The following is a 15107-nucleotide window of genomic DNA, read 5'->3' as shown; positions in this document are numbered from 1 at the left end:
TCTCTAGATACTGCCAGGTAAAGGGAAGAGAATGTTCTAACCATCTGCTTCATCGGGGGTTTATTCACACAAATGGTAGAGAACCCAAGCCTAAAAGATAAGGAACACATGTAGACAGATTATGAGAATCTGGACATCGTGAACCAAATAACTTACCAATTGCTTAATCCCTGGCTTCATCAAAATAAAACTCCAGTGGAAAGAAGATTCTCATGACTCATGGGGAAGGGAAATTTTCTCATTCCAGTAAATGAATTTCTGACACATATCCACAGCTGTTATATAGTCATAATTAATACTGGGAATTAGACAATTCAATTTGTGGGGATAATCTATCATTAATCATTCAAAATAAATAGATGCTCCAAACAACACATATTTTTGTGTAGCATTTTAGACTAGGTAGAATACCAAATGCTACTGACTCCTTCAAGTCCCTAGCCAGTGTTTTGTGACAACTCGTCACTCTTTCCTACACCCTGTTTCATGTTGTTTTCCCTCGCTGTCCACGATCCGCATTCTGCCTCTGGTTTTCCATCACATGCTTGACCTACTGGCAGCACGTCCAGCACTTTGGCCACTTGATCAATTTGTGGTTGATTTGTTACTAAACGTTTGGAAACTCATTGTCACTCTAACATGGAGAATACTATCTCTAACCTGATTTTGTTTCTACCTGTCGTTATGGCACTGAGTGAGTCATGACATGTCCTGGGTTTTAATTTCCCCATTGTTAAAGGGAAGGATGGGACTAGATAACTCCAAGACCCCCTCCAACTGTCACACTCTCATTCTAGAACTCACAGTAACGTCAGACTGGTTTCTAATTCTCACTTTCAGTAAACGCATCGCTGAGTTTGATCTTCACAGAGCCCTTTGAGGTAGGTAAGGTGAGCATTACTAGCCCCGTTTTAGAATGAGGAAGATGGGGTTTGGCATTTAAAAAGTTTATTGAAGGGGCACCTGGGTGGCTCAGTCAGTTAAACGTTGAACTCTTGATTTCAGCTCAGGTCACAGTCTCAGGGTTGTGGGATCCAGCCCTGTGTTGGGCTCTGCACTGGTCATGGAGCCTGTTTGGGATTCTTTCTCTCCCTCTGCCTATCCTCCTACCCCCACTCACAAACACTCTCTCTCTAAAGAATTGCTTTTTTAATTTAAAAAAAAAAAACAGTTTAAAATGTTTACTGAAGCCACACCACTTGCTGGTGGCTGAAGTCTTTTGAGTCCTAATTTAGGGCTTGTTTCATTCCACTGTGCTATTCCATGATATACTAAGATGAACAGAGGCTCCCAGTGGGCATGTCTAGGGAACAAGGATGATCAGGATGGAGATTTCATTTGGCTCACTGCCATTCTGGTGGCCTTTCTCTTGATGGATGCCTGAATGAGATACACTGGTAGACTTCTCTGAGGGTTGAAGAGCTTCAGGCAAAGGGTGAGGAAGAGAAAGAAGAAAGGGAGAAATTTAGGAGCCACCAAATGCAATGAAACTTTAGGGAAAAAATATGCTCGAGGAGGACTTTTAAGAAGTCTTGTTCTCAGGTGTGCATTGAAACACCATTTTCCTTATCCACAATAAAACAAGAGGAAAAATCAATATTGTTTGTCAAAACATTGTTTTTGAGTTAGTCCTGTATTTTCTTTTGATTTTTAGATGTATGAATTTCTCAGATGGGTCCCAACATTTGAGTTATAATAAAAGGAAGAACAGTTTTACATATCATCAGTCCCATTGTGCAAAATTAGACAAAGCAGTAAGTTCTGCCCATATATTTCTCTTTCTCTCCTTTCTCTCTTTCTCTCTCTCTTTTCCTCTCCCTCACACATCCACACAAAGAAGGTCTTGTTAGTCATTACTTTGACCTGACAATATATAATCCTCTTTTTACTGAGGGAACAGCAAACTATGAGCCCATTAACTGCCTGATACACCTGGGATTAGTTTTGTGCCACAGAAGATTACAGACAAAACAGGAGGATGTGAAACTGCCCTTCCAACAGACTCCAACTGAATGCTGAACCTTCAGGGGGCATTATTCAAATGCTGAGGATTCATCTGGAGTTTAGGGAAGCACGGTGTACTGAAAAAATAAATCAGCATAAAGCCAAAGGAAAGATTTGAGTTGCTTGATCTAAATTAAGATTCTTTCAACCTTAAAACCTCTCCCAAAAGGCAATATTTCCCAGTCTGGGGGATCTGAAGCTGGAGGCTGCAAACTGCATGCAAGGAGTCTACAAATCGATTCGGCACATGCATCTTTTCAACTTGGAGATATCTAAAATATGACTAAGGTGGGGCAAATGACATTGCAAACTTAAAAGTTTATTAACTACTGACATAATAAGAAACACAGTGAATGGGACGCATGGGTGGCTCAGTGGGTTAAAGCCTCTGCCTTTGGCTCAGGTCATGATCCCAGGGTCCTGGGATCGAGCCCTGCATCGGGCTCTCTGCTCGGCGGGGAGCCTGCTTCCCCTCTTTCTCTCTGCCTGCCTCTCAGCCTACTAGTGATCTCTGTCTGTCAAATAAATAAATAAAATCTTAAAAAAAAAAAGAAAGAAAGAAAGAAACACAGTGAAGTCCAACTTAACTTCAGATCAACTTAAAGGGACTTTTTGTACTTCACAGTTTTAATCTATCTTCCAAACCTACTCTTAAAATTGGCTGTGAACGAAGGACAATAGTAGTATCCAGCTAATTTGTTCGGCAGATGAATGTCTTTTACCCCTTCACCTTGGGAAACCATTTTTATAAAACCATCCAAAGGGGTAATTTCCATAGGATAATGGAAGTAGAGCAGAATATCCCAAATTTCTTATTAGACATAGCAGAATATTACTTAGAAAGCATTCAAATTTAGCACAATATAGTTACAGTGAAACTCAGGAGACGAATCTCTTTGGATCCACACAGGAAGTGGAAACTTACACTTTCCAAGTTCCTTCTACATGGCAATCCTTCGGTACACATTTATCATTCCAAATTAAGAGCTAGGTATTGTTGTTCTCATTTTAAGAAGACGGAGTAAAGTAAAGCTTAAGTAAAATGTTTACTTAACGTTTTAGTAAATCGGAAAAGTGCCAAAAGTCATAAATCCAAAGATGTGCTGAAACTCACCTCTCACTCACAGAGTAAAGTCAAGGTTTCCCTGGCTTGGCTTACCTAGTCAGAAGCTTTTAAGTACAGAGGAGCATCCTCGAGGTGGACACAGAGTTCCATGAGTGTCACTCTTAGCCAAGGCCCCAGGTTCTGGTATTCCCCACAGTACACCTGTGGGGTGTCCCATCATAAAGCATCAGGGCTGGATGTTCACGCTTAGAAGGGGAGAGGCATCCTGGACCTGAACGGAGAGGTGGAAGCTGCAATTGGAGCTGAAAGGCCACAGAACTGGAGATCTCTGTTGGCTTGACTGCTGGTGACACTTTAGTTCGGGGCACAAATTAATTAATGGTACATGCATGTCTTAGAGGTTCTTTGGAACGTCCTGAAGCGTCCCCAGAAATTAGGCAAATGCTGATATAATGTAGATATTATGGGGTTTTAACTGTTTATTAAAGTTAGGAATTAGTTTGGTGATTATTCATAGAAAACCAAAAACAATGGGTCATTCAAGTTAGAAGTTTATTTTTTTCCACCACGTAAGTGAAGTCCCAAGGTAGGCAAACTTAAGCTATGTTGGCAGTTCCATGAAGCCCACAGACTTCATGGTAGCACTACTCTAGGGACCCGGTGTCCTTCCGGTTTTACACACCACAATCCTTAGGGTAAAGTCCTCACATTCATGCCTTCCACATGGCTACTGACACTCCAGCTATCACGTCTACGTTTCAGGGAGAAATAAAGGGAAGGGCATGGAACAAAAAGATGCCTGTTCTTTTCAGTAACTTTTCTGTAAACCCCACCTGACAATTTCTGCTTACATCTCATTGGGTGGAATTAGGTCAAAGTCTACCCCATGATCAAAGAAGGTGGAGATTTGTACTGCTTCAGATGGACACACCACAAATATCAACAAAATCAGATCTGTTGGCAAGGAAGCAGAGAAGAATAGATACTCAGAGGGCAGCCCACTGCCTCTCACACAGAGGTACGGGGAAAAGGGATGGGAGGGCCTGAAACTCATGCGGATATTCTGGGTCAAGGATTACAGTGACTTACTAATACTACACAAATTCAACAGGGGTGCCCCAGGGAAGTTCATGTTTAAAGAGTGAGTAGAACTACTCACTTCATAAACGTCTAGGTTTGTCATTGCTGCAGACACAATATCACAGCTGTATTGCACTAAATCAGTGGTTCTGAACTACATCTTTTGCAAGAGTGCTGGTCTCTCTAGACCAAAGGCACCAGAATACTTACTTAAACTACAAACTCCTCGGTCTTGCTGCACGGACACAGTGTGGGCACCATGTTCTATGTGGTGCCATATCAGAAAAGGCTACTAGAAGCCGTCATGCGCTGTGGCGAGGTTTTGCAGAAGAGTGTAAATGACTCCAGCTGAACAGGTCCTTCTGCTCAGTCTGGGCCACCTCTGGAGGCCGTGGCTGTGTTCCCTCCTGAGAGAGAGGGTTTCTCAAGATGGGGCAGCCTCACTTTCCTCCTAATGACACAGCCTGAGGGACAGAGGGCTTGGCTGGCTTCGTTGCCTTCCCAGCACTGGTTCAGCAGAGAGGTGAGACCTCTCAAGGAGGAAAGCCCACATCCCCAGGTATTTTGCTGATCCCCGCCCCCAACCCCAACTCGTGCCTCAAATGCTTTAGGCTGGGAGCACTGGAATGCACCAACACATCAGTCAGAGTCCTCTTGGAAAAATTTTCCATCCCTCGAAGGCAATCTCCTTGAAGATAGTCAAATCACTTCTTGCCTTTTAGCCTCCACATATCTTAGAATTCATAAACTCTCTACAGATAAATACTGTTCCAACATATAGATATATACATACATATAAACATACATACATATGCGGTTATCTAAAAGTCTTATGTTAAATTATGCATTCCCTTTTTTAAAAAAATCAATCCTTTGCATAGGAAGGAAAACACTTTTAAACAAAAACATTTTAGGTATGTGATTGTACCTGTAAGATAAAACACAAGATGACAGGAAGAACACAGAGAAGGGGGAGGAGAGGAAATAGGTGCTTTTTACTCCCACATATAAAACTGATCCCAGCAGAAGCTAATTACAAGATCCAAGCAGGAAATGAGCAAGCTCCCAGAACTACACTCCCATCTACGTCTTCTACCATGTTTCCAAATCCTAAGCTAATGTTCATTCTAGGCCCTTCCTCAAGTTTTAATCTTGTATTTTCACCCCATTCAATACAGCCATCACATAATAAACACACTGGCATGAAAACTTCTGTTCTTAGTGGTCTGGATATTCCTTGAGTATAATCTCCCATCTTGACTTCAAATCCCACTGAGGTCCATTGATGTCCTTGCCATGGACAATCTCAAGTCATCTGCCCTCCTTGCAGCCAATCAGTGCCCTTGTGGGCCCTTAACAGATATTATCAACATCCTTGTGCATTCAGTGGAGGACCAGTTATAGTTCAGACACTGTCACAAAGGGCTAGAAACCAAACGAGCTGCCATTTTATCAACCCCTAGGCTGACCTGCCTATGATCTCAGAGTTCACCTGCAAGTCCTATTTCATTTCAGTGAAGCACTTCTTCATAGTGGCTGGCTAGTTCTTGTAAAAGCAATTTACATCCATTTCCTCTTATTAGGTCATGTGCCCCTCCCATCAGTCCTTCAGGCAGTTATTAATCATTATATTCTCTTGGGACATATTTCCTTCATCTTTCATACTTTTTGGTATCCTAATATCCTAAAACAGTCAAGCTTCCAAAAGTGACTTAACCTAAGATGTTACTCATACATCAAAAAAGTAGCTTTAAGAAACATCTCACACAGCTAGCTCCTTCCTTCGAATGACTTCCAATGCAGAAACTTGATGTGTAAGCAGCTCTGTTTTCAGCAGTGACAGACCCCACATAGGTGGGCTTGTGCTCATTCCTGACCCCTAAGGCTGTCCAGAAGTGCTGCTTCCAGAAACCTAGGAATCTGTAGGCCTCATTTTGGAAACACTTATGCTGAAGGAATCTGAATTCTTTCAATACCTCATAAATATTGACAAGTTCCACCTTGATTTGGAGACCATGTCATGCCTGGATAGATCTAAATATTTAAAGAGTGTATGAACAACAAATAAGTCAATACAGAATCAATGAAAACATGCCACAACAAAGAAGGGAGCCAACCGTAAGGCATGAAACCTCAGAACAGAAGTACTGTTGAAAATAATAAAATGATTTCTACAAGAACGAGAACAAATGCTGGCAACTCTTGTTCCCAAAGATACAGAAGATGTGACCTTCGTAAAGGGGAAAGAGCAAGCTTTAATGAAGAATACAATTGAATGAGGAAAGAAATACTGAAGAAACTAGAAAAAAGTACAGGAAAGTCCAATATAGCATAATGAAATTAAGACTCCATTGAAGGCAGCCAAAAGGTCAAAAGCAGAAGTGACACTGAGTATCTGGAACAATAATATTGCAGACAAACTTGAGAAGGCATCACTGCACAGGAAGCAAATGAGAACAAAAATTTTAATTGTGAGAGGAAAAAAATAATACTTTTTAAGAACATGGAATTGGGGTGCCTGGGTGGCTCAGTTGGTTAAGCCACTGCCTTCGGCTCAGGTCATGATCCCAGGGTCCTGGGATCGAGTCCCGCATCGGGCTCTCTGCTCAGCAGAGAGCCTGCTTCTACCCCTCCCCTCTCTCTGCCTGCCTCTGCCGACTTCTGATCTGTCTGTCAAATAAATAAATAAAATCTAAAAAAAAAAAAAAAAAAAAAAAGAACATGGAATTGGCTAGGGGCACCTGGGCGGCTCAGTAGGTTGAGTGTCTGCCTTCTCTTCAGGTCATGATCCCAGGGTCCTGGGATCAAGCCTTGCATTGGGTTCCTTGATCACCAGGGAGCCTGCTTCTCCCTCTGCCTGCTGCTCCCCCTGCTTGTGCCTATACTCTCTTTCTTTTTCTCTGTCAAATAAATAAATTAAATCTTAAATCTTAAAAAAAAAAAAGGAAGGAAAGAGAGAGAAAGAAAGAAAGAACGGAAGGAAGGAAGGAAGGAAATGGAATTGGCTAGATCATCCTGACAGGAAATAACTAAAGAATCATCAGACTTAGGGGCATGTGGGTGGCTCAGTGGTTAAGCATCTGCCTTCAGCTCAGGTCACGATCCCAGGGTCCTAGGATAGGGCCCCACATTAGGCTTCCTGCTCACTGGGAAGCCTGCTTCTCCCTCTCCTACTCCGCCTGCTTTGTTCCCTCTCACTGTGTCTCTCTCTGTCAAATAAACAAATAAAATCTTAAAAAAAAAAAAAAAGAAAAAAGAATCATTGGTTTTAAATGACATATTAAACCAGATGAACTTAACAGACATCCACAGAAGAACAAGGAATAAAATCCAACCTAAGATCAATAGTGTCTTGAACAAAAAAGTTAGAAATAATAGGACCCTAAAACAAACCAAAAAAAAAAAAAAAAAGGCAGTTGAAAAAGAAGAAAAATTTTCTGGATCTTAAAAAAAACAAAAAAGGCCTGAATCTATTTAAAAACAAAAAACAAAACAAAAAGGAAAAACAGGGTTCATCATGTTCCAGGAACAGTTACTGAAACAAAAACGTTCTCTAGACATAAAAGGGCAAACTATTTTAATTATGTGGATAAAGAAAAGTACTATAAGATGTAAGAAGAAGAAATGCTTACTTAGAAAGGAAAAAATTCAAGTTTGCCTCAGTCTTCATCATATGTTTAAATTCCAGAAGAAAATGGAGGTGTGTCAAAATGTTGAGAGGAAAAATCCTAGTGAGCCAAAATCCCAAACTTAGTCAACTTCTCCTTCACAAACAAAACCAACAGGAAAAACTTCTCATGCAAGGATGCAGCACAAATACCACAAATGTGCCCTTGACAGAAATGTCCTGAAGTGCATTCTACAGCTGAAGAAATTGAAAGGGGCTCTGAGAAGTCAAAAGTCAAAATTTAAAGGTACTGCTACCAGTACATATAGGAAACAATGTAATGTAGAAAATAACTATAAAACTTATCGCAAATATAATCTTAAATTTTCACTCAAAGCTAAAAAAAAAAACTTGCAAGGAAACTTTCATCGGTTAAAATAAAATGCTGTTTAGCTAATCCTCAATGGGGAAAAACTAAAAGCTTTTCTGGTAAGGTCAGGAACACAACAGTGCCCATTCTCACCACATGGTTCAATATAGTGCTAGAAGTCCTGGCCTCAGCAATCAGAAATCAAAAAGAAATAAAAGGCATCCGAATCAGCAAGGAAGAAGCCAAAATTACTCTCACAGACGACGTGGTATTCTATGTAGAAAACCTGAAAGACTCCACTAAATATTTGCTAGAACTGATACATGAATTCAGCAAAGTCACAGGATATAAAATCAATGTACAGAAATCTGTTGCATTTCTATACACCAATAACAAAGCATCAGAAAGAGAAATCAAGGAATCCATACCACTGCACCCAAAACAGTAAGATACCTAGGAATAAATCGAACCGAAGAGGTAGAAGATCTATGGAAAGATCTATGGAAAGCTATAGAATGCTTATGAAAGAAATTGAAGAAGACTCCAAGAAATGGAAAAACACTCCATGCTCTTAGATTGGAAGAAAAAATATGGGGGTTCTTACAGTTTGGGTTATTTTTTTATTTTTTTATTATATTTAATTAGCCAGCATATAGTACCTCATTAGCTTTCGATGTAGTGTTCGATTCATTAGCTGCATATAACACCTGGGGCTCAACATCACACATGCCCTCCTTAATACCCATCACCTGGCTATATCTCATGCCTCCACCCTCCAGAACAAATTTTGTTAAAATTTATATGTTACCGGGACACCTGGGTGGCTCAGTTGGTTAAGCAGCTGCCTTCGGCTCGGGTCATGATCCCAGCGTCCTGGGATCGAGTCCCACATGGGGCTCCTTGCTCGGCAGGGAGCCTGCTTCTCCCTCTGCCTCTGCCTGCCAGTGCTCATTCTCTCTCTCTCTCTCTCTGACAAATAATAAAATCTTTTAAAAAAAATTTATATGTTACCCAAAGCAGTCTACATTCAATGCAATCCTATCAAAATACCATCAACATTTTTCACAGAGCTGGAACAAACAACCTTAAAATGTGTATGGAACCACAAAAGACCCTGAATAGCCAAAGTAAAGTTGAAAAAGAAAAACAAAACTGGAGGCTTCACAATTCTGGACTTCAAGGTGTATTATAAAGCTGTAATCATCAAGATAGTATGGTATGGACACAAAAACAGGCACATAGATTAATGAAGCAGAATAGAGAACCCAGAAATGGACCCTCAACTCTTTGGTCAACTAATCTTCGACAAAGCAGGAAAGAAGGTCCAATGGAAAAAAGACAGTCTCTTCAACAAATGGTGTGGGAAAAACTGGATAGCAACATGCAGAAGAATGAATGTGAACCACTTTCTTACACCATACATAAAAAAAATTCAAAATAGATGAAAGACCTAAATGTAAGGCAGGAAACCATCAAAATCCTAGAGAGAAAACAGGCAGCAACCTCTTTGACCTGGGCTGCAGCAACTTCATACTAGACATGTCTCTGCAGGCAAAGGAAACAAAAGCAAAATTGAACTATTGGGACCTCATCAAGATAAAATCTTCTGCACAACAAAGGAAACAATCAGCAAAACTAAAAGGCAACCAATGGGATGGCTGAAGATATTTGCAAATGACATATTGGGTAAAGTTAATGTCCAAAATCTAAAAAGAACTTATCAAACTCGACACCCAAAAAATAAATAATCCAATCAAGAAATGGGCAGAAGACATGAACAGACATTTGTCCAAAGAAGACATACAAATGGCCAACAGATACAAGAAAGATGTTCAACATCACTCATCATCTGAGAAATACAAATCAAAGCCACAATGCGATATCACCTCACACCTGTCAGAAGGGCTAAAATTAACAACTCAGGAAACAACAGATGTTAGCAAGGATGCAGAGATAGGGGAACTCCTTTTGCACTGTTGGTGGGAATGCCAACTCGTGCAGTCACTCTGAAAAGAAGTACAGAGGTTCCTCAAAAACTTAAAAATAGAAATACTGTATAACTCAGCAATTTCACCACTAGGTATTTACCCAACAGATACAAAAATGCTAATTCAAATGGGCACATGCAATCCAATGTTTACAGCAGCACTATCAACAACAGCCAAATATCCATCACCTGATGATGAACAGATACAGATACAGAAGATGTGGTGTGTATGTATCCTCTTGAATAGCCATCAAAAGGAATGAAACCTTACCATCTGTAACATGGATGGAACTAGAATGTATTATGTTAAGTGAAATAAGTCAGTCAGATACATGATTTCACTCATATGTGGAATTTAAGAAACAAAACAGATGAACATAGGGGAAAAGAAGGGTAAATAAAATAAGATAAAAGAGAGTGAGGTAAACCTTAAGAGTCTCTTAATTATAGAGAACAAACTGAGAGATGATGGAGGGGTAGGGGGGAAGGGATGGGTGAAATGGGTGATGAGCATTAATGAGGGCACCTGTTGGGATGAGCACTGGATATTGTATGTAAGTGATGAACCACTATGTTCTATTCCTGATACCAATCTTACATAATATGTTAAATACACAAGATGTTAACTAGCTTGGATTTAAATTTTTAAAAAAAGGAAAAAACAAAATTAAAAAAATAAAATGATTGATAATTAATTAATTAATTTTTAAAAGCTGTTTAGGAACAACTCCATGAGAATAAACCACAGAAAGGACAGAGAATGCCAAAGCTAAGTAAAATTCCTCACCATGAATTAGAAGGAGTTGAGAAGTATTTTTTGAACTTTATTTTTATTTTTAAGAAGCCATAAGACTGCCATTTATGATATTCTGATGAATTCAAAGGAAAACTCATGCCACAAGTGGACCCCTACAGGAATCTGAAATTTTGAGGAACTGGATAGTCCTACAACCTGAAAGTGAAATTTTCAACTTGTCTCTTATTATTAGTGCCCTGGTGTTCCTCAAAGAAGGAAACAGATATCCTTTTGAAATGAACCAACTGCCATGATCGTATAGTGGTTAGTACCCTGCGTTGTGAAATGAACCAACCCTCAACACAGACCCCAAAGAATTCTACTTCCCCACCAAAAAATATATTGCAAGGAATATAAACAGCATATAGAAATCACAAAATCAAAAAAAAAAAAACACAAAATCACAAAACATACATGAAAAATCACAAAATATACAAGGAAAGAAGATACCATAAGGGATTGTCTCCAGTAATAATAGAGAGCAAAAGCGGACTTTCAAAGAGTTCACACACTGCAATTGTTAGACACAGAATACGGAAAAGTATACTGGATTAAGATATTTAAAGAAATAAAGAAGTATTAAAAATATGATTAAAGACAGAGTGGAGGGGCGCCTGGATGGCTCAGTTGGTTAAGCGTCCAACTCTTGGTTTTCGGCTCAGCTCACGATCTCAGGATCATGGAATTGGAGCCTCTCGTGGGGCTCCATGCTCAGCACAGAGTTTGTTTTAGATTCTTTCCCTCTGCCTCTCCCCATGCTTGCACTAACTTGTGCTCTATCTCTTGCTCTCAAATAAATAAATCTTTAAAGGGGGAGGGGGGCAGAATGGTCAACAACCTGCAGAGCAACATGCCTAAGTTTTATTGTGACTCCTGTGAAACACACCTCACTCATGACTCCCCATCTGTGAGGAAGACATACTGCAGTGGTAGGAGACACAGAGAGAATGTGCAAGACTGCCAACAGAAGTGTATGGAAGAGTAGGCTCAGAGCTGCACATCAACAAGGAAAGATACCTCCTCCTCCATTCTGTGTTCCTCCTCCTGAAAGAGTAATGATCCTACCTCCCACCAGTCTCCCAGTTCCTCCTTGCCCTGGTATGATGCCGGCATCCCATCATGGAGCCTTCCCATGATGCCAATGATGGGCTCTCCTATTCCTGGGATGATGCCAGTAGGACCTGCTCCTGGAACGAGGCCACCTATGGTGGGCTACATGCCACAGATGCCTAGGCCCCCAATGATGAGAACTCCCGCCCTTCCCATGATGGTGCCCATTCGACCAGGAATGACTCCACCAGACAGATAGAGAAGGGAGCCTCGTTATATCCATTTTACATTACTTGTTCTACTTCACCAGGAGGCCATGGTGTGGTAACTCTGGATGTTTTCTAACAGGACAGAGTGTTTTCTAACAGGACAGGGAAGACTTTCTCTCCCTTCCTATCAATGACAGAATAGTTCTAGCAAGTGACTAATGGGACCAAAAAAAAAAGGGGGGGGGACAATTTTTATTTGTATTGTGAAATGTGAAAATAAAATTGTCAACTGTTTTAGTTAAAAAATTATAAAAATAAAAATAAAATTCATATGTTAAAATCCAACCCCAATGTGATGGTATTAGATGTTGGAGTCTTTGGGAGGTCATTAGAGCATGAGAGAAGAGCCCTCGTGAATGGTTTCGTGCCTTTAAAAAAAAGACCTCAGTAGACTCCTTCCCCGCTTCTTCCATGTGAGGACACAGTGTGAAGATAGCCATCTATGTACCAGGAAGCAGGCTCTCACCAGACGCAAATCTGCCAGCACAATGATCTTAGACTCCCCAGCCTCCAAAGCTATGAGAAATAAATGTTTATTATTTAAACCACCCACACTATGGTATTTTTATTATAGCAGCCTGAAGAGACTAAGACAAAAATAAGCAAATCGGAAAAGAACCAAATTGTATTCCTAGTAACAAAAAATAATAATAAAGTCACTGAAACTAACAAATCCCATGGAAAAGATGAACTAAAAGATTAGACACAAAAAAATAGTATTACCAAAATGTTAGGTAGTTATGAAGAATTAATGCAGTATGCACATTACAGAGACAAAAATATGGAAAGCATAATAGCTAGGTGAAAAAAAAACACAGAAGATAAAGTATCTAACAAAAGTCCAACTGGAGTTTCAGAAGGAAGGGAGAAATAGAATGGAGAAGAGGTAATATCTAAAGAGATAATGACTAGTAATTTCTCAGCAGAAACCAATACACAGTTTCAGGAAATCCAGTGAATTCCAGGTAGGATAAATAAAAAGAAATCCATACCTAGATTTCATCATAATGAAATATTAGAATATTTAAAACCAGGAGAAGATTTTTCAAACAGCAGTCAGACTGGAGCAATAAATCAGTGTCAAAGGAGTGACAATGTTAACTAATGTCCTATCAACAAAAATGGAAACCAGAAACAGTGAAATAGTATGTTCAATGTGGTAAGAAAAAAATCTAGCAAAATATATCCAGTAAAAAGATTTCAAGAGCAAGTGTAAAAGAGACATTTTCAGACAAAATAAAATTTAAGAATTTGCCACCATTAGACTATGATTAAAAAAAAAATTCTAAAACTAAGCTATCCATTAGAAATATAATGAACAATATGTATATTTAAATGCTCTAGTATAGAGTCATATTTTTAAAATGCAAAAAAGGTAAAATCAATTTTAATATTGATCTATTTAATCCAATAGATCAAAAAATGATTTCAATACACAATCAATATAAAAATGATCAATAACATATTTTACCCTTTTTGTACTAGGTGTTTGAAATCCAGTATGCACTTTATAGTTACAGTGAATCTCAATTCAGACCAGTAATTATATTTCTTTTTTTTTTAAGATTTTATTTATTTTTTTGACAGAGATCACAATTAGGCAGATAGGCAGGCAGAGAGAGAGGGGGAAGCAGGTTCCCTAAGCAGGGAACCTGACGCAGGGCTTGATCCCAGGACCCTGAGATCACGACCTGAGCCGAAGGCAGAGGCTTAACCTACTGAGCCACCCAGGCACCCCAAGACCATTAATTATATTTCAAGTGCTCAATATCCACATGGCTGGTGGCTATCATATTGGTTAGCGCAATGCTAAGAGATATACTTAGAAGGAAAATTATTCCTGGTGAAATGGCTGAAATGTAGGAAGAGAAGGTGAGCAAAACAAGTGATAAAAAGGTGGGCAAACCCAATGTTCCCAAGGGACACTGACTGTATAAAACAATAATATTTATGCAGTACACCAGAAGTTAGGGAAAGGTTTGGTCAGATTCTGTTTAAATAGTCTGGAGCAAGAATACTTCACAAGGATGTTGTATACCTCATACTGCATCGTATTAAGAGGTACAACAATGTGTAGTCAGTGATGGCAAGACAGCGTCAAGGTGAAACAGCCAAATCCCTCTATCACAAAGTCATATTTTTCTTTTTACCAAAACTCAATCCATGGGGTGAAAACAGGGGAGAAGAAGTACAAAGTCTGTGAGATAAAAGTACATCTGATGTGTTTGATGGGCGCCTGGGTGGCTCAATGGGTTAAGTAACTGCCTTCAGTTCAGGTCATAATCTCAGGGTCCTGGGATGGAGTCCCGGGTCAGGTTCTGCCTGCTCTGCAGGAGCCTGCTTCCTGCTCTCCCTCAGCTCCTCCCCCTGCCTATGTTCTCCCTCTGTCAAATAAATAAATAAAATCTTTAAAAAAAAAAAGAAAGAAAGAAAGAAAGAAAAGAAAAAAGAAGTCGGGTATGTTTGAGAAATAGGAGGGAGAGAGATTCCTTATGCTGTAGCCCTTGACTAAGCTAATATCTGATCAGAATCATTTACCTATTAACAATTCTCTTAAAAAGAATATATCAGAATCACTAAAGGAACTATTTAATGACTAAAGATCATTTAATCAGAATTAACAAGTAATTCCTGTAGCAAACAACTGTTGATATTGAACCTGGACCCCCAAGGGCCATTACTCCACACCCACCCCATCTCCAGCTTCTTTGTGCTTTTGCCTCTATGGACCCACCTGTGATTATCTTCAGAAGACCGGCCTCAGCCACAGACACCGTTTGGCCTGCCTGAAAAAGGCCGAAAGTATCTGAGAGACTGAGTACCCCTTAGTTTAGTTGGGGTGACTCTGAGCCATGGAGTGACTTCTGAAAGCCCTGCC

At 39.8% G+C, this 15107-nt stretch overlaps 1 pseudogene; it reads left to right on the top strand.

Moving 5' to 3' along the window:
* The first annotated feature begins 11760 nt into the window (after positions 1-11760).
* Positions 11761-12219, top strand: LOC123952465 (annotated as a pseudogene).
* Positions 12220-15107: the final 2888 nt, after the last annotated feature.

The sequence above is a fragment of the Meles meles genome, chromosome 11, assembly GCF_922984935.1.
Source record: "Meles meles chromosome 11, mMelMel3.1 paternal haplotype, whole genome shotgun sequence".
Classification (NCBI taxonomy): domain Eukaryota; kingdom Metazoa; phylum Chordata; class Mammalia; order Carnivora; family Mustelidae; genus Meles; species Meles meles.
The sequence above is the reverse complement of the archived record's forward strand: the minus strand, read 5'-3'. Positions and strand labels throughout refer to the sequence as shown.